At 39.3% G+C, this 25,378-nt stretch overlaps 1 protein-coding gene across 1 annotated transcript in view; it reads right to left on the bottom strand.

Moving 5' to 3' along the window:
- The window catches only part of CD226 (CD226 molecule), a 97,373-nt gene that overhangs the window by 8,186 nt on the left and 63,809 nt on the right, over window positions 1–25,378 (bottom strand). The window lies entirely within an intron of this gene.

Genomic DNA, 25,378 nt, shown 5'->3' with positions numbered 1-25,378 from the left:
CAGATTTGAACTCAGGTCTTTCTGACTCTAGGGCCAGTGTTCTACCCACTGAGCCACCTAGCTGCCTCTAGATAGATAGACATTGTGCCATTTTCCCCAAACAATTATATTACCTTTTATGGGAAAAGTCATTATCAGAATAACAGCTAATATTTATAAAGCACTTACTATGTTTTAGGTACTGTGCTAAGCACTTTACAATTATTATCTTATTTGATCTCCATAACAACCCTGGGTGGTAGGTGCTATAATTATCCCCATTTTATAGATGAGGAAATTGAGGCAAATAGAAGTTAAGACTTGTCCAGAGTCACACAGCTAGTAAGTGTCTAAGGTCACATTTGAACTCAGATCTTCTTGACCCCAGGCCTAGGGCTTTATTCATTATATCACCTAGTTGCCAGATGAAGATTAAATCATTTTATAAGTATTCAAGGTATCACTCACACACACACACACACACACACACACACACACACACACTCCCCTGAAAATACAATTTGTTATATGCAAGGAAAACTTTGTTTAAGGAAGTTCTCTGGGTGATTTGAACAGATGACAACAAATTTGAACAGAGACTTCTACTCTACCCTTAACCTTGTCATGAAAAGGATGCAGGACAAGGAGTCAGAAAACCTGAGCTTTAGCTCAGCTGTACTGCTAACTATGTGACCTTAGCTGAGTCCTGTCACTCCTTCTGCTTCAGTTTGTCCATCCATTAAAGAAGTTTGACAAACCTTCCTTCCTATAGCTCAGAATGTTCTAATGATCTCCTGAAATGATATGTATAAAAGTGCTTTACAAAGGGTAGATTGCTATAGAAATGTGAAGCATTATTACTATTATCTTACCTTTGGGCAAGCAACTTTGCAGAGTCCCAAAGTAAACTCCTTCCAGGCAGCATGTATGCCCCAAGTGGAAGGTAAGGGCAGAGTAATAGCTCTAAACCAAGTTTCCATCCCTTCCGGAAAGCTGTGTCGTTATACTAATGGTTAGATATCTTCCTAATGGTTTCCAGATTTTGTTTCTGTCCATCTTTGGACACCTGAAAAATCCTAATTTCATCTGATTCTCTTCATTTCAACTCATAAGGTACTCATTGCAAACATTCCCGATCAACCATTCTGGCTAAAGATTTTTCCTTTTATTTTTGATAAAAATCAAGGCTAATGTCTTGGACTTTTTGTTTTATAAGCAATGTTACAGTAAGAAATTGAGTAAACAAGGACAGAGCCTTTTTTATTTCTTAGTCTCTGATGAGCAAAAATTGAAAAAAATTATATGCATCATTGTGGTGTGAGGTTTTCATCATGGGATAGGATTATTGACAAGAAGAAAATAAAAATTAACATTTTAATATAAGGGCAGCCTCCCCAAAAATGATTTTATCATCACCCCCTGCCATTTCCAGATGGGATCTACCCTTGCCTACTCTCAGGCCACAATAATAATATAACATTTCATTCCAGAACTCCCCTAATAAATGGACCTCCTGAATATTATCCTAAATGCTGGGGATGCCAAAAGGTGATGAAGTTGTAGCAATGGAAAATCAGCCTGGCATCCATGAGAAGCTGACAATCATGGGGGGTGGGTGGGTGTGGGGAGCAGTGTAGATGCATGAATACCAAGGACTCATGCAAGCTTTTTTATGTGCCCTTAGCTCCAAAGTGACCTTTTTCTTAAAGATACGGTAATCACAGATTTTCATTCATTTGAAAAGTATGAATTGATTAGCTACTTTGTGGAAGGCATTGTGCTGGAATCTCTGAAATATATGTTGTTGTGCAGTCACTTTTAAATCATGGCCAACTCTTTGTGATCTCACTTGTAGTGTTCTTCACCAAAACATTGGAGTGGTTTACCATTTTCTTCTCTAGCTCATTTTACAGATGAGGAAACTGAGGAAAACAAGGTTAAATGACTTGCCCAGGATCACACAGCTAGTAAGTATCTGAAGCCAGATTTGAATTCAGGAAGATGAGTGTTCCTGACTCTAGGTCTGACACTCTATCTATCCTCCATGTCACCTACCTGTCCCTCTGGAGCATACAAAGAACATTAATGCACAAACCACCTCACCCTCATGCAATTTACAGCCTAGTTAGGGAGATAAGACAAGTATTAGAGAAAGTTATCCATATTTTCCATTTCTGTTCCTCCACCTAGGGCTATCCTTCTATGCCTAGAATACACTTTCTCCTAATCTCTGCTTCTCAAAATTTCTTGTTTCTTTCAATATTAGCTCAAATACTGGATCTTGCATAAAGACCTGTCTTGATCCCCCAAACTGCTAGTGCCTCGCCCCTCCAGAAAACTACCTTCATATACATTTTGCATATGTGAGTATTTTGTCTCCCACAACAGGGAGAAAAGCAAGAGAAGTTTCACTATTGCTATAGTACCTATAGAAATATATAGTAGTACCCCAGTACCTAGCATGATGACAGGTTTATAAGAAGAGATTAACAAAAATCTTAATAACTGCTTGACTCATAGACCAACAGATGTTGCAGAAGGTGAGCAAATGTGTAATTATGAGAAATTTGATAAGATTATATAAACCAAGTCCATATATCGCTTGGGACTCAGTGACTTCAGTGTAAAAGGAAGAATGGCAAACCTATTATAATATATGATTTGGAATCAAGACATAAAAGAAGTCAACAGCCATCAGAATAATCAGAAGGTTCACATCTGTACATGATGAACATTTTCCTCATGAAGAGAATTATAAAGCTCTGGACAAGGCCAGAACTAAGATATATGATACAGACAAAAAAAATGAAATCAAGTATCTTAGCAAAAAAAAATTGTTATAGGTCCAGGAGTCATTTCAGGAGTAACTGTCTTTGTGCAGTCATATTATCATCAACTGGGTAGAGCTAAGGTCAAAATCAATACCAAATTAGGAGAAAAAATAAAGATGAGGAGAAAACACTGTGCAAGATCACAGATCACAGCAGCTCCAATTCAGTCAATGTTTAAATGTGCTGTCAACTCTGAAAAATGGGAAATGGAAAAAAGTCAAGACTATTATCATTCTTTAGAGAAGTTTAACTGGCTCAAAATAATTGCCACAATGAGGAGGTCCCCAAAAGCTCAGTATGCAAATGTAAGCTCCTGTGTAAGAAAAGAGAAATGGCAATCAAAGCCAACCTAAAGGAGGAAGATGACTCACAAAATTAGGGAGAAGAACCAAGGGGGAAATGAGACAAGAGAGATTGGAGTGAGAGCCTGCTAAATGAGATCATTTCCAAAGCATCTATAGATAAAATTAAGAGAAAGGAACACAGACATACAATGTAACATTTTCCAGTATTTTTAATCAAACTACCTTCATTTGTGACAATGATGGAACCATTACATTTGTACTCTATCACCATAATCCCTGAGGTACCATGTGACGAGTCAGAAATCACAGTTTCTGTAAGATACTGAGATGGGAAAGAGTGGCTAGACTTTACCAAATATATAAAAAATATCCATATGAGAGTAACACCTAATCTGGAGCAGCAATCTCAAACCCCCATTTCCCCATTTGAACTGGCTAGTCAGAACCTCAGAGTGTGGCTGCTACTAGCGGGCCCTGAGGGAATGGAGGCATTCTTTCTAAAGCTATAACTTTAGAGCTCCCACCAGTGTACTCCACCCAATGATAATTAATTGATATCAATTAACCAGCCAGATATAGTTAGCTTCTAGACATGGATATTAACTAAGGCAATATAGTAAGAATAGTGGATACAAAGCTCCCCTCCTAAACCAGGGGCACACTCTCCCACAAGTACAGGAATACTCTAGGAATAAGTGAGCCCAAGCATAGAGCATATAGGACAAAAGGGTAACCAGTAGTTATCTTTTTGTCTTGATTATGGAGCCCTCACAAAGTGTCCCTTAGTCATGGCGTAACTTTCTGATGGACTCCTTGTAGTGTCCTAAGGCTCCCTGTCTTTGATGTATCTAGCTTTGCTTGGCTCCCAAAATAGACACTTCCAATAGTTGTTGCAATTCCAGGAATATTAACAGGATGCTGAGGAGATGTCCAGCTCTTCTGATTCTTCAACGTTCTATATGAGCTCTAATTCACTTTTTAGCAAGCAATTCCCTTTCAGGGTCTTGACTAGAACTGTTCTCTCCTCTAGGCTGCAAGATATCTGAATGCTTAGGTTCATAACTTGATTGCTATGCTGTAGAAATCCCAAAGGGCATGAACAAGTCTCATCCAATACCAATATATCTCTTTTGCAGCGTCCCTTCATTTCATCCAATGTACTTTACTCTCTCTAAATTGATAGGTTAGCTTGTTTAAACAAGTTCAGTGCCTTTCACTGATTGAGTAAAACTATTCTTACTCAGTAAAGGTATCACGGTTAAAATATCTCTTACTTTAAATAGGAGGTGTTTGATTGGGGGAAGGGAGTGATTTATTGATTGATTCAACCCTAACCCCTACCCTTACATCAGAGATCGTAGAATTTTAAGAGCGCTTCAGGATAAATTTTTAAGATATTAAAAGAAGAAAGGAGTCCAAAATAATAGTATAACTATAGACAATAGTTTATAAACAGGTAAAAGAAATTATATCAGCCACTATTGGCCCAAATGCTCATGAGAGGTGGTGTGGAGTAGTAGAGAGTGCTGGATTAGGAATAAGAGATCTAGGTTCAATTCTTGGGACTTATTTTGTACTTATAGCCATGATCCTAGGTAAGTCACTTAAAATCTCTGCCTCAGTTTCTTTATCCATAAAACACAGATAGTAATAGTTTACTACCTCTCTCTTAGGACTGTGAAAAAAGCAAAGTTTAAAGTCATATATAAGTGTGATCTATGTAAAATCTTTGTGTGAAGGGTATATGTATTTAAAAGATGTATCCTTGATAAAAATATAAAGAGATAAACAGGCTTTTGTAAAGAAATTTATATAGCATACCATATCTTTACAGTCGGAAAACTGATTGAGAGTTGCAGAAAATATAGACTCTTATTGGGTGTCATGTCCACTTAAAAAAAAGAATTGAATTGATAGAACAAATTCAGCCTTGGACATTCTACTCACAAAAGGAATTTCCCATGTATATGTTAAACTTATAAAATAGTCTATGGTGCATATGACCATAGAGCTAGTTTTATCCAGAGAATCAGTGATCTAGAGGTAAACAAAATTTGGGGGGCCATCTAATTCATCCCCCTCATTTTACAGTTAAAGAAACTGGGGTCTAGTGTGGTTAAGTGACTTTTTCATAATGATACAGATGGTAAACCTTAGAGGCAGCTTTTGAAAACAGATCCTCTGACTCCAAAGCCAATCCTCACTCTCCAATATGTTCCATCCACAAAACTATTGTTTGTTCCCACTCCCCCAGGAGCACTCCACTCTAAGGTCAACTCGATGATTGAGTCCTTCCTTGAAACTACTATATCATAGTGCTTCCTTCTGAGCTCACCCTCTCCACCTATATACTTGCTGTTACCCCTTAATGTTTCCCCAGTCCCCATTAAACCATAAGTTCTATGAGAGTATTGACAATTTTATTTTCTTCTTGTTACTATTGATGTTATCTTTATCCCCAGCTCTTAGCGCAGTGCCTGGTACACAGTAAGTTACTTACTTACTGGATACTCTATTTTCATTATCTATCTATTTTCTCTCTCATTCTGATCTGCTCAGCATTTACAATAAAGGAAGAATAAAATTATGTGACTTGTGCTTACCTAAAGCCACTCACAGTGTGGGATCAGTAAGGCAATAATAACATAGATGATAATTGTCAAAATGCCTATGTGCTTCTGTATCACAGAGTATACGAGACTCTCCACATAGAAGGTAGAAGTAAACCATTTATTCAGATGCCAGAGGACCATATCCCATAAGCCATCTACCCAATCTATCATCGCAGTAAAGCATTCAGTACATAATACCACAGCATGAAGCTTCACCATCCCAAAACCCTGCTGAGGTCTTCCCAAAAACAAACTCACAGTACAGCTAAGTCAGTCTGTTCAGCTCTATCACGACAGCCATTAGCAGCCATAACTGCACCCTCTCTCTCTCTCCATTTCCTGTGACATAAATTCCTTTTCCTCTCAGGAAGCTCCTCCTACCACATATGACTTAGGCTTCCTGTGCCATAAGCAGGTCACGTGGCCTATTAATGGGTGGCAAAGATCTTCAAATCTAAATTGCTACTACATATATCCTACACAGAATTAAAATTTTAAAATGTGCAACATAGGCTCATAGCTACCCATAGCAAAAAAGTGATTTTCCCTCCCGCTCTCTCCCAAGGATTTTGAAAGAATCATCAAGATGTTATATTAGGAAGGCAGAATTTATGATTTCAAAGAGAATCTCATATGTGCCTAAAAGGTCCGGAACCGCAGGATATAAGGAATTCTCTAGGCAGAAGGCAGGAGAACTAAAGCATGTATTTACACTCCACAGTAACAATCCCACAAACCAGCATCCCCATTTTGATATTTTCATCAAAAGCTTCCAGGCCCAATAAGTCCGCCTCACAAGAGTAACTAGGAGGCCACAGAGAAGCGAGATGGTATAAGGCAAAATCGTATACATGCTTCCCCTCTACGGTAAGAAGATTACCCACTAGCCTCTAGTCAGCTCTGCTACCGGCAGCTCAGCTTCGGCTGTAGGCGTCTCTGGCTCCAACCGGAAAAGGAAAGGAGGATCTTCAAGCTGTCCTCTCCCCTCTTATAGAGTTTTTGACATCATCAAGCGCCGCCTGAACGACCAGGGCCGATTGGTTCTTGACTTGGCCCCTCCCCCAGCGTAGACCACATTAACACACCTCCCCTCAGCCAGCGCCACGACTCATCACACAGAAAGCTCTGGTCCTGCCCCGGAAGAGCAAGCCCCAGCGTCCAGGGAAGCTCAACGAGGCAAGCTGAGTCATTCAAAGAAAACAAAGTCCATTCTGGCTACAGATGTTTCCCTAACACAAGGCATTCGTGGTGGAAGGAGGTTGAAGGAAGTTGGGTTGAACAGACATAAGTATATTAAAAGCTATCTTAAGTATATAGAGTTTTTTGAGTACATGAATTTCAAGCAGTGTATTTGTCTTTGGTGTGATCTGTGAGTGGTTATTTGCCAATATGATCGATGAGTAAGTTAGTATGCATGTTTGAGAATGTGTCTGAATGAATGAAGAAGTATTATTCATGTCTCTTTCAATGAACCCAGGTATGAACTTCTGAGAAAACTTAGCAAGCATTCATGGACTCCCTGGAAGGAGAGAGAGAGGGGGAGAGAGAGAGAGGAAGAGAAAGAGAGGAAAGGAGAGAGAGGAAGGAAGAGGGAAGCAGGGGGAGGGAGAGAGGGAGGGAGGAAGGGAGAGAGGGAGAGGGAGAGGGTGTTTAAGAATGGTTGAGTAGATTTAGTGTAGATTCTTGAGGTGATAGCTAATACAGAGCCCAGAGAGCCTCTAGTGTTGATTATTAAGCCTGGCTCTTCAGGATCATGGGGTAGATAAAGGCAGATCTAGAGGAAGACAACCCTTGCCTATATATTTGCCACAGCGACTGATAATCATGAGTCCTGAGCTGATCCTCATGGATTATTTGTAGATTTAATGATGATAAATCAAAAAAGACTAAATATGCCTACCTCTAAGTGACCCCCAAATGTCAATCAACCAATGAATAAACACTCATTAAGCCCCTACTATGTGAAAGACACTGTTCTGAACACTAGAGATACAAAAAGAGGCAAAGACAGTCTTTGCCCTCAAGAAGCTTACAATCTAGTATAGGACATACCATACAAACAAATATATATATATATATATACATATATATATGTGTGTGTGTGTATATACATGTATATGTGTGTGTGTGTATATATATATATATATATAAAGCAAGCTATGAGCAGAATAAATAGGAAATAATTAAAAGAAGGAAAGTACTAGAATTAAGAGAGGCTAAGGAAGGCTTTTTGTAGAAGGTAGGATATTAGTTGGACTTAAAGGAAGCCAGGGAGGTCAGTAGTTAGAGCAGAGGAGGTAGAGCATTCCAGGCATGGGCAACAACCACAGAAAATGCCCAAAGCTGAAAGATGGAGTGTCTTGTTTGTGGAACATCCAGGAGGTCAGTGTCACTGGCTCAAAGACTATGTATTGGGGGAGTAAGGCATAAGACGACTGGAAAGGAGAAGGCTAGGTCACTAAGGTCTTTGAATGCTGAACAGAGCACTTTGTTTTTGTTTCTGGAGTGGCTGAATGAAGGATGGATTGGAATGGGGAGAGACTTGAAGCAGGCTACCAGTAGGCTATTGTAGTACTCAAGGCATGAGATGTCGAGGGCCTGTGCCAGGGTGGTAGAAGCATCAGAGGAGAGAAGGGGAACATATTCAAGAGATGTTACCAAAGTGAAATTGCCAGCCCATGGCAACAGCTTGGATATGAGGGGTGAGTGGGTCAAAAATCCAGGATGATGCCAAGGTTGTGAGTCTGAGAGACTGGGAAGATGGTGTTGCCCTGTAGAGTAACAGCAAACCGAGGAGGACGGGACGGTTTGGGGGGAAAATAATGAGTTCTGTTTTGAACAGACTCAGTGTACATTCTTGAGATGATAGCTAATAAAATGTCTACTGGTATCCAGTTTAAATATCTGAAAGGCAGTTGGAGATATGAGATTAGAGGGCAGCAGAGATATTGAGGTAGAAAGGGTAGATTTGAGAATCATCAGCCTTGAGGTAGTAATTAAATCCATGGGAGCTAATGAGATCACCAAATGAAGCAGGATAGAGGTTGAAGAGGAGAGGACTCAAGATACAACCTGAGGGACACTGAAATAGTAAGGCAATAATTACAATGTAGATGATAATTGTCAAAATGCCTATGCAGTTCTATATCCAAAGTATACGACTCTCCACATAGAAGATAGAAGAAGTAAATCATTTATTCAGACACAAGAGAACCAAATCCACAAGTCATTTATCCAGTCGACCACAGCAGTAAAACATTCTACACACAATATCACAACCCAGAAACTCACCATCCCAAAACCTCTCTGACCCCTTGCTGGGGTCTTCCCCAAAAACAAACTCACAGTACAGCTAAGTCAACCTGTTCAGTTCTAACAATCATGAGGGCAGCCGCTATCAGCCACCAGCCCCCACAACATCTTTCTCTAAGAATTTCCTGTGACATAACTTCCTTGTCCTGTCAGAAAGGACTTAGGCTTTCTGTGCCGTAAGCAGGTCATGTGGCCTACTAATGGGTGGGAAAGATCTTCAAATCAAAACTGCTAATACAAACGCCTACAGTTGGAAGCCATGATCTGGAAAAGGACCCAGCAAAAGAAACAGAAAAGAAGTGGTACTATAAGTAGGAAGAAAAACAAGAAAGAGTAGTGTCCTGAAAACCTAGAGAGAAAAGAGCATCAAGGAGGAGAGAGAGCTTTCAACAATGTCGAAGTCTTCAGAGAGGTCAAGGAGAATGAGAAAAGGTCACTGGATTTGTCAGGTAGGAGATCACAAGTAACTTTGGAGAGAACAGCTTCAGTGGAATAAAAAGGTTATAAGCCGGATTGTAAGGGATTAAGAAGAAAGTGAGAGGAGAGAAAGTGCGAGCACCTATTGTAGATGGCTTTTTTGAGGAGTTTAGCTACAAAGAGAAAAAGAGATATAGGATGAGAGTTGGTAGAGAAAGAAGGATCAAGTGAGGAGCTTTTCAGGATGAGGAGACATGGACATGTTTGTAGGCAACAGAAAATGGACCAGTAGAGAAAGAGATGGAAAATAAGTGGAAATCAAGATAGAATAAAATAAGATGGCAAATAAAGATAGTGGTGTGATTTTGTACTTCCTTCTCCAATGAATTAAGGCAACAAAGGCTAAGTGACTTGCCTAGGGTCACACAGCCAGTAAGTGTATGAAGCCAAATTTGAACTCAGGTTTTCCTGATTCCAGAGTCAGTGCTCTATCCACTGAGCCACCTAGCTGCCTCCAGGTAGACACACAGTGTCTGTCATAATACCCATCAATGACAGGTTTCAACAAATGGTGCTATGCACAGATGTCATTGTACTAATTGCATTACATGCCAAATTGTTATAAACCTTCTTCGATTAAATTTACTGACCAGCTTATGGGGCTCTGCCTTCAGCATATGGATCACTCACTCATTTGCCACACCATCCTCACATATATCCTTCTAACCCTCTGCCACCTACCCCGCTTCCCCTAGCACCATTTCCACCAACCAACATTCCCCTACCAACATACAACGCCAAATTTCTACCTCCATGATTGCCTCCAAGTCATGCTGTTCCTCCACACCCTCCTCCATGGTTTGGAATGCCACCTGCCAGTTACCCTTCTCCAGCTGTGCCCCAGAATGAACAACCCCCAGTGCCATCTCCCATCCCCCCACCTGGCATGCTTCTTGTGGGAGAATTGGGATGTGCAACTTGGATGAAAAAATATGATGCCTCTTCTCCTTATCCCTTTTTAAAAAAATGAAAAACAACAAAAAAGAAATTTACAGTCATTCAAAATGGATTGATTTAAACATCCACATTAAAAAACAAAGCAGATGAAAAATTCAGATTGGCCAGTTACAACATACTGTTAAATCCAGAGAGTCTGTCTGTTTATTTTAGATAGATATTGCGTATGGACAATAAACTAGACCAATCATGTAATAGGAGAGGGATACTGGTCCAAATGTTATTTGGAAAGTTGTATAGCACTATGTCGATGATGCTTCTCATTTCCACAAGAGACCATATTCTTAATACCAATATTTTCCCCATGATCTTATATGTTTGCAAATCGTACATTGCCATGATCTCAAGTGAATCAATATCGACAAAAAACAATGGAAAGACATATTAGATCTATGTAAGTAGACTCTGACACACTACAAAAATCGACTTATTGTAAGAAAATCATCAGTCAATAAGCATTTATTAATTATTATGTACTAGATACTGTGTTAAGTTATGGAGGAAAATGAAAGGCAAAAGCAGTACTACTCCTGCCCTCACGGAACATACATTCTAATGGAGGAGAAAATATGTGTGTGACTAGGTACATATAAAATATAGACAGAGTAGATGGAAGATAATCTCATATGGCATTAGTGATCAGGGAGACTAGGAAAGGTCTCCTGCACAAAAAGGGACATGCACTGAATCTTGCAGAAAGCCAGTGAAATCAAGGGGGTAGAGCATTCCATGTAGAGGACAGAGACAGGAGATAGAATGTCATTTCAAGGAACTGAAAAATATTCCAGTGTAGCTAGATTGTAGAGTGTATGGACAGAATAAAACAAAAAAAGTTGTAAAGGTAGAAAGGTACCAGGCTATAAAGAGCTTTAAATGCCAGCAGCATTTGATCCTGGAGGTAATAAAGAGCCACTGAAGCTCACTGAGTAGGGGTGACATGGTCAGACTTATGCTTTAGATAAATCATTATATTAACTAAGGAAAGGACACAGCAGAGGAAGGAGAGAGTTGAGGCAAAGAGACCATTTTGAGTGTTATTGCAATGGTCCAGGCAAGAAGTTACATGGACCTGAACTAGAATTGTGGCTACGTGAATGGAGAGAAAAAAGATGTATGTGAAAGAAGTAAAAGTACAAGCAGTAAGATTTGGCAACAGACTGGATTTGTGGAGTAAATGAGAGTAAAGAATCAAGGGTGACACTAAGATTTCAATCACGGGTGACTAGGAAGATGGTCAGACCTTTGACAGTAACAGGGGATTTCAGCACAGAGGGGGATTTGTGGGGAAAGATAATTAGTTCTGTTTTGAATATGTTGAGTTTATTTGAGGTGTCTGTGGAACATTTATTTCAAGATGTCCTAGAGGCAATTGGTGATATATGACTGTAGCTCAGGAGAGAGAGTAAGGCTACAGATCTGAGAATCATTTGCATAGACATACCATAATTGAACCTATGGGAACTGATGAGATCAACATATGAGACAGTATAGAGGAAAAAAAAAGAGGACCCAGGAAAAATATTACTGGAAAAGAAAGTGCATTGGTTGTATTGTGAGAGTAGGGAACAATGTACAGATAGGCTGTGTTGAACCCAGAAAATATGAAATCTCCATTTTTCTATTCCTCAATTTCTTGATCTATAAACTGGAGACACTAACTGCAACTTTCTCAGAGCTAATGTGAAAAAAAAAATAGGTCAGTTTGGTGAAAGCGCTTCAATTCTTCAAATAAATGTTCAATACAAATGAAAGGCTATAATGAGTTTCTTCTGCATATCCAATTTTAAAGTATCAAAGTGGGGAGAAGATCCAACTTTCCCTAAGAAAAACAATAGACATTCCATCTAAACAGAAGATAGGTTTCTGTAATGGCAACCACACTGGCATACCCAGGATGGCTGCTAGTGCAGGTTCTTTTATCTGCTTTACTAGGAAAGATAGCTGTTTCAGAGGTCAACAATTCTTCTTTAATTACATAAAATACAAACAGATCAAATACAGAGCAGGGAGATAAAGACCAACAGACAGAGCTCTACTGCCTGAATCAAAGCTATAGATATAGATATAGATATAGATATAGATATAGATATAGATATAGATATAGATATACACACACACTTTACATTCACCACTGAATAGAATACCTCTGAGCAGTCAGGCAACTGAACATATGGCCACTCAGAGTCTCAACCAGGCAATCACAAGATTCTTCTCAAAAGTGAGCCCCCGAAGCAAAAAGCTCACCTCTCAGAATACACACTCTTTCAGCTAATAGGCTCAGAGCCAGAAGGCATCACAACCCTCCTGACTTAGTGCCTAATTAGAAATTAACAAAAAATGTGTAAGTCTTCCTACAACTAAACAAGCTTCCCTTAATGGGAAGATCTTATTCCCTATTAACTTTAACAGTCTCTCTAAAAAGAAATTCACAGGGTTTCTAAAGGAATTGAGTGCATTAACCCTTTAATTTTCTTCTAACCTACTCTGATTACTCAAAAAGCAAAATTACTTCTCATTCTTTCCCCCATTTTATCCTTGTTTCCTTACAGGTGAGTTACAAGGACTTAGGAACCAGACTGCCTTCTCCCCAAGCAATTCAGTAGGCCTAGGGCAGGATACAAATGTAAAAGCAATCAAGTTCACATGGCTGTTTCAGGGAGTTAATCAATAGTTCATGACATTCCTTTTTCCCAAGTACCTCAAAGAGACCCTGGGTAGAATAAAAACAACACTTAAACCCTACTCTGGAAGAAAGAGAATTTATTTCCCAGTCCTAGCAATAGCGTCATGTTGATTAGCAAGGGTGCTTTTACTTACATCTCAGGGCTGTCTTGATTCATAGGAAGACAAAAGTGTCTTGAACCATAAAGGCACCATTCTCCCTCCCTTCCTAAAGCATAAATACGGTTTAAACAATTTGAACTAAGTCAGTAGAATACATAAATTAATAATTCACTCCTAGACAGTGTCTCTACAGGCCAAGTTTCTGCCCATCACAAGTATTTATGGTTGAAGTATAAACCCTTGAAACAGGCCCTTGACGGAAGTGCTCCTGGCACAAGGTGAGCAGCAACAATCACTAAGGTCTATTGTTTCCTCAAACCATAGAAAATAAGTCAAGTAATTTAGAGCTCCAAGATCAGAGTAGCCTCTGTTTGAACAAAACTCAAGGATACTTATCCTTTTGCTACTTATGGGAAATGGAAGGGGAAGAGGGAAAGAAGGGAAGACAAGGTGGAAGGGAGGGGGAAATGGTGAACTTAGAATATACTGTTACATTATACATTTCACAAAGAAAAACAGAAAAAGCAAACATATCAAAATACTGAAATCCATCAATAGCAGGAAAAATAAGGCAACCAGAGTCTGTATTGGGCAAAATGGTCTGAGTTTTTGCCTCCCTGTCCTAGATAGAAATAAGCATCTTCAATTGAACTCATATTGGACATTAACTAGTCTCTGATATTAGGATACTACAGGGAAATGTCATTACCTGATTCAGCACACCAAGATAAAACACTCAATCTAAGAGTCTCATGCCATATCGCCACCATGACATAAATTACGTACATTGTGTATACACACACACACACATTAGCGTATACTACAGAAAAGAAATTCTGTTTCTATCACTAGTGCCTTTATATTCAGGATTTTGCAGTAAACTAAGCATGAAATAACTGAGGATTTCCCTTAGCCTTGATAAGAGGAGGGCATCACGCTGATAAATGAATAAGGTCAGTGACAATTTTTTAGACTAGTGAAAATATTGGTGGCCCTGATGATTTGTTGAACATATCTGTAAAGTTGAAATACATAGCTCCTGGATCTCATTATGCTGATGTTATTCTGAGATTTGAAAGGTCAACTTCTTTGCACAAATCAATTTCATAGCCTTTGTGTTTCAGAAACCTTTCCTTGTTTCTCAGGAAGTAGCTATTAGGGAACAGAAATGATAAATTTATGAAAATTATGACAATGGCATCCAAATTTAAGCTGTCTCCTAAGTAAATAGCCAACAATGTTCTTCTAAAGAGCTTCAAAACATAATCCTCACCAATAAATTAATCAACAACCTTTTATTGAGTGCTTACTATGTGCTGGGGATACAAAGACAATGAAATAAATGTAAACATCTGTATTTTTAACAAGATAATATTCTAATCAGAGAGACAACAAGGTGATATATTAGTAAATGCAGAATAGTTATAAATACCGTTAAATACAAGGTAGTTAAAGGTGAACACCACTAACAGTTGAGAAAAAAAACAAAAAACAGTCAACCACAAAGGCTTCCTGTGACCAACCCAAAGCAAAAAGGTGAAAAAAAATGATGGAGATGCAGTTTAAAATAAAGCTTAATAGTTCCTTACAATGTTTTTTCTCTGCCTGGTGAACAGCCAGAATCCTATATGACCTGGCACTTAAAAACTTCAGCCCACATGATAACTATTTGGACAGTGACAAGCTGGCACCTGAACTTTGCCTCCAAGACTTCTGTGAATGTCTGTGTTTGCTATATAATTCTCTTTTGGAGTATTCATATTTTTAAAAGTACTATAATGTGACTCTTCACAGAAGTCTTACTACAAAGTTTCATCATGGCATAGAGGTGACCTTGGATTCTCAAAGGTTGTGCCAGCAGAGCACATAGTCTAGCAGGTATTACCATGAAAGAAAGCCATTGAAACCAAAGACTGCTCTCTAAGGACCACTCTAGCTAAGCACAAATAGATTCATTGCCAGTAGGTTAGTCACTTGGTGATGATGGTGTTAATTGTGGCTAGGTCTGTATAAAAGAAAAGTACCAAATCACCTTCAGTCCTATGTGAAACTTTCTGCTTCTGTGGTGATAGTGGTAAAAGTGTCAGAAAAATTGGCCAAGGGTGTTAAGAATCACATCATCTTTAGCTGCACTATAAACTTTAGCTTAAATATTGGTATTCTAAATGTGACATTCTTGTTTAATGAGCAACAACTAGGCACACTACTAGAAGAATTGAATTATGTCAGTCTTTATATTTTCACTTTGAATAAAACCAGAAGAAAGAAAGTTGCAGTTGAAGAGGACAGTTCACAACTTCTCTTTAGAAAGTTAGACAAAGGAAATGGTCTCATCATATGCCCAAAGGCAACAGTGACATTTGGTCATCTCATACTTCAATGCTCATGATAAATATTTCACCATGAAAATAAGTGCAGTTTATGTACCAGCATGTTTTGTAATTAATTAGGAGATGCACTGTAACAAGAACTCAGTAAGACCCTCCAAATTAAATCAGAATGTAAATATATTTCACCCTGTGACTCTCTCACATATATAAGTACGTGGGGAAGAGGGAGGACAGTATGCCACCGGTGACTTCAAAGCTAAGGTGAAAGAAGAGAGATAGTAAGAAATATAGCAGAAAATATGGATTAGGAATAAGAAATGAGAGAGGTCGAAGGCTTGGAAACTACACGAAAGCCTCACAAGTATATATTATTAATACTTTGAGAATAAAATTTGAATGCACTGGACATAATGAAAATCAAATAACATGATCATTAAACTGATTTTAATTTATCAGACTGGAAACTACTCGTTGCTGATTTGGAACACTTCCTATACAGTTGTCCTCTGCCCCTCAGCCTCAAATTCTTAAACTGTTGGATACAGTATATCTCCTAAACAATGAGTAACTCTACTGCTAAATTCCATAGCTAATAAGATGAAAGGAGAGAAAATATACTTCCCCTTGTTGCCTTTCAAGTGAGAAAGCAAACAGCCCTGCAAAATAGAACATCCAAAAAGAATCCCAGAAGACACATCTTTCCAGTAGGTCTCTAAAAATGCATAGAGGACACATACATATCATAGATGAAGGCCTTATATAGCACCCCTCCTTTAGGGACTACCTCCCCAATACTGTATTTACAAGGTTGCAAGTACTCACTACCATTGGTGATGACTACTCTTACAATGTCCAAAGTTGTTATTGTTGTTCATCCTTTGCTCTTGAAGAAGACCAATGATATCACAAGGATGTCTTGTCTTGAACATGAATTGGATTTAAGTGAGGCAGAGCTGTGCAAAGTTATCAGCCTCACTTTCTCCTCCAGAGTCATTGAAATCCACTGGCAAGACAAAAGTGTCAAAAGTATCCTGTGGGTCCAATCTCCTAAAACTATAGCTCACCAGCCAACACCAGTGTACTACCCTCCAGTAGTTAACCAGTCTAAAGCAATGGTATTTACTAAGAGGGCACAGTAAAATAGTAGCTACAAAAATTCCTCAAAAAACCTGGGGTACACTAAATTAAAAATACACACAGTGTCTGTAAGACAAGTGAGCACCAACTGAAAGATCACTAGTGATGAGTGAAACACATGTATAAGGAATACACATGGCTTAGGGAACTCATGCCTCCAATATTATAGGGCCCCAACATCTTTTGCATGAGTGTATCTGCATGCCCCTGGCTCTGCTTCTCTCTGCAGCTTTACACTTGATTGCCAGAACAAGTTCTCTCTTGAGTCCATACCATCTCTCTTCTCTACTGCCAGAGGTCACACTCCTTGAAAACGCTACCTATTCCTAATTCACTCTCCATGATTGTTTTTCTGCCCTTTCCCTACAATGATTCCACTGACAAACAGTGAGATATAAAGCCTCTCAGTAATGAAGATGCCAAGGTCAAATGAAAGAGGGGTAATTCTCTTCCATCTCCTTACCTACTTATTGGGGCTCAGGAGTCACATTCCACAAAACAGCTTCTTTCTGAAAATGTCACTCTATCTATCTTAGGGCATTTTTACTGGCTGTCCCCTATTCCTGGAATTTTCTCCTTCATCATCTCTACCTCCTGGTTTCTCTGTCTTCCTCCAAATTCCTACTAAAATCCTACCTTCTGTGAGATGCCCCTCCAGATCCTGCTTAATGTCAGTGCCTTCCCTCTGTTGATTATCTGCAATTTATCCCCTATATGTATTGTTTGTTCATAGTTATTTACATGTTATCTTCCCCACTAGACCATGATCTCCTTGAGAGCAGAAACAGATTTTTTTAATTTATAGAATACAACAAGCATTTCCATAACATAGTACAATAAAAAAGATGATTGCACATTAAACCACAAACCCACTATCTACAACTTGCTATTCCTTTTAAATACACAACAAAGTTATCATGTAAATTTCCTTTTTTCCCCCTTTATTCCTTCCCTCCCCCACTCCCACCACAGGGATGGCTACCATTAGAAATAAATATAGATATAGAGATATGTAAAATTATTCTACACAAAACTTCTATTTATCAGTTCTTCCTCTGCATGTAGATAGTGTCTTTCTTCATTTGTCCTTCATACTTAATTTGGGTCTTCATAATAGTCAAAATTACTTATTCAATCAAAGTCATTCTTAAAACAATACTGCTGGGAGCATTCTGGGAAGATGGCAAGTAGGTCAGAATTTCCAGGCTTTCTAGATGTCCTCCACAAGTAGAAAATCACCACGAAATTAACATAGAGCAGCAAAAATAAAGGGGGAAAGCAGTGGTCCAGAATAACTTGAAAGGACCTCATAAAAGATTCACCAAGGCTGAGGTTTGGCCTGAGTGAAGTGTAAACACCTCCAGGCTGACTGCACTGAATTACCAAACAGCAGGCCCGGAGGGAAGCCAGACTAGGCCTCAAGAAATTTCAAGTCACAAACTTTTACCTCACAAATTTTCATCTGGGGAATAGCCAATGGCTGAGTGGGGGAAGATTGAAGGACCCCATGCTGTTTCCAGAAGCCAGGCCTGGAAGTACTGACCAGAAGTGATCTCCCACTGTGGCTGTGGGCCAGTAGCAACGAAGCCATGCCTGCCAGGTGAGTGTAGTACCACAAGGAGCAAGAACATTTTCAGGACAATGGGGCTGGAGCCCTACCTGTGGCTTAAGGGAGGGGGACAGGAGTCCCTGAGGTTGAGCCCCCAGAGAGAATTCAGAAAACAACACTAAGGAGATCTGAAGCCTATTGTTTCAAGAACAACTTTGAGCAAATAAGTAATTTTGACTATTATAAATACCCAAATTAATTGCAAAGGACATATGAAGAAAGCTACTATACACATTCAGGAAAATAACTGATAAGGAAGAATTTACCTATGTATATCTATTTGTGTCTAATGGTAGCCATCTGGAGGGGGGGAGAGGGAATAAGGAAAAAAAATAGAAATTTACATGCAAATTTTGTTGTATATTTGAAAGGAATAGCAAGTTGTGCATTGTAGATTTGCAGTTTCATATGCAATCCTCTTTTTATAGTACTATGTTATGGAAGTGCTTGTTTTACTCCATATATTTAAAAAAAAGAACAGTGCCTAGCACATGCCTCCAATTTACCCTGCTTATATCTTATATGTACATTGCCAGTTGTCTCCCCCTTTAGAATGAGATCTCCATGAAAGCAGGGGTCATGCATCCTTTATTTTCTTATCACTTAGTACAATGTCTGGTACATGGTAAGCACTTAGTAAATGCTTGTTTACTTGACTTTACTAGGTACTTAATAAATGCTGACTGACCAATTTTAAAGAAAAGCCCCAACAATATTGCTATTACTATGTACAATGTTCTTTTGGTTCTGCTCATTTCACTCTCCATAATTTCTTGCAAGTCTTTCCATGTTTTTCTAAGATCATTGAGCTCATCATTTCTTATAGCACAGTAGTATTCCATCACAATCATACCACAATTTGTTATGCCATTCCCCAATTGATGGGCATCCCTGTAATTTCCAGTTCTTTGACACCACAAAGAGAGCTGCTATTATAACATATGGGTTCTTTTCCTTTTTCCCTAATCATCTTTGGAAATAGACCTACTAGTGTAGAGTCAAAGGGTATAGGCAGTTTGATAACTCTTTGAGCATAATTCCAGATTGTTCTCCACAATGACTGGATCGGTTCACAGTTCCCCCAAAGATGAATTAGTCTCCCAATTTTCCCACATTTCCTCTGACATTTGTCACTTTCCCCTTCAATCATTTTAGCCAATCTGATAGGTGTAAAATGATATCTCAAGGTTGTTTTAATTTGCATTTTGCTGATCAATAATGATTTAGAGCATTTTTTCATAAGTCTATAAATTGTTCTGATTTCTTCATTTGAAAACTGCCTGTTCATACCATTTGACCATTTTTCAACTGGGGAATGATTTGTATTAACAAAGTTCTTTATATATTTAAGATATGAGACCTTTATCTGAGAAATTTTTTTATCTTTTTTTAATTATTTTTGAGGGGGGAAGGCAGGGCAATTGGGGTTAAGAGACCTGCCCAAGGTCACACGGCTAGTAAGTGTGTCAAGTGTCTGAGGCCAGATTTGAACTCATGTCTTCCTGACTCCAGGGTGGGTGCTCTACTCACTGTGCCACCTAGCTGCCCCTATCTGAGAAAATTTCTATGAAGTCTTTTTCCCAATTTTCAGCTTAGTAAGTGCTGTTCCAAAAAGATCAACAATCAAGAAAATCAATGCATGATTATCAGAAACAAGGCTTCTCTGTTAGTAATTACAAAGGACACTTTGCCAGACTATCCCATAGAGCCAAATGATAGATGTGATCTCCTTACTAAAATAACAGCCAAGATTTCTAAAAGCGTTATCTCATCATGTCTCAAGATTGATCTTTGATTTGGTAGTTCAAAAGATGAATCTTGAAAGCAATCCTCTTGCTGAATTAAGTAACAGAGAAGACAATTCAGGCATAGGGTATTTGAGGGATTTGTTTTGTTTGGGCATTGAGGACTTGGGTATATGTGTATATATTTCACTTTAAAAACACACCCAGAATAGCTATAATACAAATTATTTTCTCAATTATCCTAAACAACATCTGGTATTTTAGAATGAAGTAATTTGCTTTCTATTTGACTGATAATGTTGTGCCCTGTCCCCCAGTTTCCCCCTCATCTTGCCCCAGCTTGTTCCACAGTTTGTGCTCCCATCACCACGGAAATAATCCTGCCTCAGCTTGCCCCACAGTTTGTGCTCCCATCTCCATGGAAATAATCCTGCCCCAGCTTGCTCCACAGTTTGTACTCCCACCTCCATGGAAATCAGTTTGCGTTTTTTCCCTTTAAATACCCTGCCCCTGCCCCTGCTTGGGGCTGTTCAATTTGAGTCTTTACTCTGAACAGTCGAGTGCTTGAATAAATCCACATCAAAATTTATATCCGGGTCTTGCTCACTTTTTTCGGCATAACAATAATAGGAAATCAATAATCTTTTTTGATTGAAGAGTAAGCTCTCTGCCCTAAGAGGATGGTAGTCCTGGCTCTGCTACTGGACGAGACTGCCACTTTTTGAGTGCTCCATTGGGTCATGATTTTATTGACAAGGGTACCAGACCACAAATCACCCACCATTTCTCACACTTGTCCATAATCTCACAGAAATCCTTCAGAATAGACCTGCCTGGTGTGTTGAAGGTTTTCCTTTATGTCTTCTAACATTTTATGGTTAATAGGGTAGCTACTCTAGCACCTGGGTTATCACCCACCCCCTCCTACCCCTAGAGATGGCTACCATTAGACACAAATGTGTATGTATGTGTGTATGTATAAAACTATTCTATACATAGTTCTATTTATCAGTTCTTTCTCTGAATATAGATTTTCTTCATATGTCCTTTGTGGTTAATTTGGGCATTTATAATAGTCAAAGTGACTCAAAGTTGTTCTTAATACAATATTGTTGTTAATATATACAACATTCTCTTGGTCCTGCTCACTTTCCTCTTCACCATTTCGTGCAAATCTTTCCATCCCTTTCTTAGGTCATTGATTTTGGATTTTAAGTGAGGGAGGGCTGTGCAAAGTCACCAGTCTCACTTTCTCCTCTGGAGCCATCTCAGTCCAGTGGTCATATATAGATCAGGACAACATTGCTTGGCCAACAATAGGTCCCAGGCCACCTTTGGTCATCTTTTGGCCCCTTATTGGCTCAGAATGAATGTAAATAGCAATTGTTTCTGTTTAGGCCAGAAACCCTGAGTTTCTTCCCCTCCTAGATAATTCTTTTAAAGAGGCCATTCACTGCCTTATTTCTAATTAAGCCTTAATCAGTGAATGGGTGTTGCCTCAGTTAAACTGAGACCTATTCAAGACCTTAACTTGAACAAGGCCTAGGTTCCCCACTGTATTCCAGATCATCTCCTGTTGTCCTGATATATATCTGGCTACTGAACCCAGATGGCTCTGCAGGAGAAAGTGAGACTGGTGACTTTTCACAGCCTTCCCCTACTTAAATCTTTCCTTGTATGTTATGGCAACACTTCCTGGCTGTGATGGTCGTCTTCAAGAATGAAGGACAGAAGATGGTGGCTGGAAAGCAAGGACTAGCGCGAGCTCCCCACCGAGTCCCTCCAAAAACCTATAAAAATGGCTCTGAACCAATTCTAGAACTGCAGAACCCACAAAACAGCAGAGGGAAGCAGGGCTCCAGCCCAGGACAGCCTGGATGGTTTCTGGGTGAGGTCTATCCCACATGGAGCTGGGAGCTGGGAGAGGAGCAGAGCCCAGCATGAGCGGCGTGGACCAACCAGACCAGGAGCCAAGCAGAGCGTGCCCTAGCACCCTGAATCAGTGAGCTGCACCAGTTACCAGACTTCTCAACCCACAAACACCAAAGACAGCAGAGAAGGTTAGTGGGAAAAGCTGTGGGAGTGGAAGGAGTTCGCGTTTCAGCCACCACCCCCAGGGCAGTGGAGGTGGGGCAGCTACAGCTGCAGTTGCTTCTGGCCCCAGGCCCACCTGGTGGGAGGAATTAAGTGGCAGATCAGAGCAGGAGTGAAGAGCCTGCTGAAGATCTAAGTCCAGTCCAAGTTGGGGGTTCTTGGGGAAGGAGCAGTGCTGGTGTGGCAGAGCTGGCACATCCCCCCCAAATGTGGAACATAGAACTCTTTAGTCTACATGCAGTCATACTCCACTGAAAAATTCAAGGGTCAAGTTAGTTGGTTGGGAATATGGCCAGGGAGCGAAAACACACCCAGATTCATCTCAGACTTTGGATTCTTTCTTTGGTGACAAAGAAGACCAAAACATACAGACAGAAGAAGTTAACAAAGTCAAAGAGCCTACAACAAAAGCCTCCAAGAAAAACATGAACTGGTTCCAGGCCATGGAAGAGCTCAAAAAGGATTTGGAAAAGCAAGTTAGAGAAGTAGAGGAAAAATTGGGAAGAGAAATGAGAAGGATGAAAAACATGTCAATGACTTGCTAAAGGAGACCCAAAAAAATACTGAAAAATACACTGAAGAAAACAACACCTTAAAAAATAGACTAACTCAAATGGCCAAAGAGCTCCAAAAAGCCAATGAGGAGAACAATGCCTTGAAAGGCAGAATTACCCAAATGGAGAAGGAGGTCCAAAAGACCACTGAAGAAAATACTACCTTAAAAATTAGATTGGAGCAAGTGGAAGCTAGTGACTTGATGAGAAATCAAGATATTATAAAACAGAACCAAAGGAATGAAAAAATGGTAGACAATGTGAAATATCTCATTGCAAAAACCACTGACCTGGAAAATAGATCCAGGAGAGATAATTTAAAAATTATTGGACTACCTGAAAGCCATGATCAAAAAAAGAGCCTAGATATCATCTTTCAAGAAATTATCAAGGAGAACTGCCCTGATATTCTAGAGCCACAGGGCAAAATAGAAATTGAAAGAATCCATCGATCACCTCCTCAAATAGATCCCAAAAAGAAATCTCCCAGGAATATTGTTGCCAAATTCCAGAGCTCCCAGATCAAGGAGAAAATACTGCAAGCAGCCAGAAAGAAACAATTTGAGTATTGTGGAAACACAATCAGAATAATCCAAGATCTGGCAGCTTCTACATTAAGAGATCGAAGGGCTTGGAATGCGATATTCCAGAGGTCAATGGAGCTAGGATTAAAACCTAGAATCACCTACCCAGCAAAACTGAGTATCATGTTCCAAGGCAAAATATGGACTTTCAATAAAATAGAGGACTTTCAAGCTTTCTCAGTGAAAAGACTAGAACTGAATAGAAAATTTGACTTTCAAACACAAGAATCAAGAGAAGCATGAAAAGGTAATCAAGAAACGGAAATTGCAACGGACTTACTAAAGTTGAACTGTTTTGTTTACATTCCTACATGGAAAGATGATGTGTATGATTCATGAGACCTCAGTATTAGTGTAGTTGAAGGGAATATGCATATATATATGTTTATGTATATATATATAAGTGAATGTGTATGTATGTATGTATCTATGTGTATATGTATGCATGTGTATGTATGTATATATATGTGTGTTTATATATATATATACACACATATATATGTAAAAGAGAGAGAGCAGACACAGGGTGAGTTGAAGATGAAGGGAAGATATCTAAAAGAAATAAAATGAAATTAAGGGACTAGAGAGCAACATACTGAGAGAGGGAGATAGGGAGAGATAGAATGGGGTGGATTATCTCGCGTAAAGGTGGCAAGAGGAAGCATTTCTGTGGGAGGAGGGGAGAGGGCAGGTGAGGGGGGAATGAGTGAACCTTGCTCTCATCAGATTTGGCCTGAGGAGGGAATACCATACATACTCAGTTGGGTATCTTACCCCACAGGAAAGAAGAGGGAGGAAGATAAAAAAAAATAAAAGGGGGGGGATGATGGAGTGGAGGGCAGATGGGGGTGGAGGTAATCAAAACAAACACTTTGGAAAGGGGACAGGGTCAAGGGAGAAAATTCAATAAAGCGGGATGGGTTGGGAAGGAGCAAAATGTAGTTAGCCTTTCTCAACATGAGTATTGTGGAAGGGTTATACATAATGATACATGCGTGGCCTAGGTTGAAGTGCTTGACTTCTTAGGGAGGGTGGGTGGGAAGGGAAGAGGGGAGAGAATTTGGAACTCAAAGTTTTAAAAACAGATGTTCAAAAACAAAAAAAAAAAGTTTTTGCATGCAACTAAAAAATAAGATACACAGGCAATGGGGCGCGTAGAAATTTATCTTGCCCTACAAGAAAGGAAAGGAAAAGGGGATGAGAGGGGAGGGGGGTGATAGAGGGGAGGGCTGACTAGGGAACAGGGCAACCAGAATATATGCCATCTTGGAGTGGGGGGGTGGGTAGAAATGGGGAGAAAATTTGTAATTCAAACTGTTGTGAAAATCAATGCTGAAAACCAAATATGTTAAATAAATAAATTTAAAAAAAAAAGAATTAATCACTAAGCCAATGTATAAGGCTGGTGGGGAGAGTAGTACTAAAAAAACCAGTTTCACTTTCTTCCAACATGATGCCCCTTGAATGAGGTGATTTGTGCAAAGACCATGAAGAGAGAAGAGCCCATGCTTAAGTAGGCAGCTCACTTGTAAAGGCTGGCAAGAGTATTTTCATCTAGAAATTGAGCTATCATACATAACTGAAAATTTTGATTTTAATTCTACAACCATAGTCAAATTGAACTGAGACTGGAATAATTCTGTTGATCCCATTTCATCAAAGAAACTGGTACCTCTTATAGTAACTTACTGTTTATTTGATTAAATATTTCCCAATTGCATTTAAAAACATTTTCAACATTCACTTTTTAAATTTTTAAGTTCCAAAGTCCCTCTTTCCCACCTGTCCCTTCCCCATCCCTTAAAATACAAATATAGAGATTATATATGTGAAGTCATTCAAAACATATGTCCATTTAGCTATGTTCCAAATGAAAACACAAAAAGAACACCCCCCAAAAAAAATAAAGTGAAAAAGGTATGCTTCAGTCTTCACTCAGAGTTCATTAGTTCTTCCTGTGTAGGTGTATAGCATTTTTCAACATGAGTCCATTGGAATTGTATTGGATCGTTGTTCTGAACAGAGTACCTGAGTCTTTCGTAGTTGATCATCACTGCAATAGTGATGT

This window comes from Trichosurus vulpecula, chromosome 1 (assembly GCF_011100635.1).
Source record: "Trichosurus vulpecula isolate mTriVul1 chromosome 1, mTriVul1.pri, whole genome shotgun sequence".
NCBI lineage: Eukaryota > Metazoa > Chordata > Mammalia > Diprotodontia > Phalangeridae > Trichosurus > Trichosurus vulpecula.
Note: the sequence above shows the minus strand (reverse complement) of the source record. Positions and strands in the feature narration are given on the sequence as shown.